This window comes from Suricata suricatta, chromosome 12 (genome assembly GCF_006229205.1).
Source record: "Suricata suricatta isolate VVHF042 chromosome 12, meerkat_22Aug2017_6uvM2_HiC, whole genome shotgun sequence".
NCBI classification, from domain to species: Eukaryota; Metazoa; Chordata; class Mammalia; order Carnivora; family Herpestidae; genus Suricata; species Suricata suricatta.
The window spans coordinates 11212099-11213098 of record NC_043711.1 but is presented as its reverse complement, the minus strand read 5'-3'; the positions used below and the strand labels follow the sequence as shown (position 1 = coordinate 11213098).

Below are 1000 nucleotides of genomic sequence, written 5' to 3'. Positions count from 1 at the left end.
GAGACCCAAGAAAGTGATGCCTGAGTCCTCACCAAGCCCGCCTCACCCCAGACTCGCCTGGTGGGGGTTCGCGTCGCCACCTGCCGGTGACCATGCTGCACTGCACATGGCGTTGCCAAGTCCAGAACAAAAGGAAGGACTAGCAGGCCTTTCCCAAGACTTTATGGTGGGTCTCGGCCCCTGTCTATTGCCCTACGGGACAGGCTATCTCACGCAAGGTTATGGGAGCAGCCTCCGGCTTCCAGGTGGGGAGACCGAGTGTCAGGAGGGGCATGCGTCCTGCAAAAGCTGCAAAGGGCAAGGTGGCTAGGCTGTTTATTTCAAACCACCGCGGCTTCGCGCCAGGGTCCTCCGCAGAGCCACCCGCACCTCCTTGTTGCGCAGCGTGTACACCACGGGGTTCAGCAGCGGCGTCACTACCGTGTAGAACACAGCCACCAGGCGGTCCTGGTCGGGCTTCCCTCCGGAGTCGGGCCGCAGGTAGATGATGGAGGCGCATCCAAAATGCACAACGACCACGGTGAGGTGGGCCGCGCAGGTGGAGAAGGCCTTGCGCCGGCCTGCCGCCGATGGGATGCGGACGATGGTGGCCCCGATGAAGGCGTAGGAGAGCAGGATGAGGAGGAAGGAGGCCAGCACCACGAGGACGCTCAGGAAGAAGATGGCCAGCCCTTTGCTGGCGCTATCGGAGCAGCTGAGCTTCAGGACCGGGGCGATGTCACAGAAGAAGTGCTCCACGCGGCCGCCATGGCAGAAGGGTGACGAGAAGATCATGCTGGTCTCTATCAGGGACACTGAGAACCCGCAGCAGAAAACCAGGGCTCCCAGGCGGAGGCACACCGTGGGCTTCATGATCATGGGGTACCGCAGCGGGTGGCAGATGGCCACATAGCGGTCATAACCCATCAGGGTGAGGAGGAAGCATTGGCTGCATCCCAGGCCCAGGAAGAGGAACATCTGAGCCCGGCAGGCGCGGATGGAGATGGCCTGGCTCTCCATG

The 1000-nt window shown here is 62.4% G+C and overlaps 1 protein-coding gene across 1 annotated transcript in view; it reads left to right on the top strand.

Annotated features, from left to right (window-relative positions):
• Window positions 1–1000, top strand: part of LOC115274391 (olfactory receptor 10T2-like) — an 11061-nt gene that overhangs the window by 9144 nt on the left and 917 nt on the right. The gene's annotated exons all lie outside the window — the stretch shown is intronic.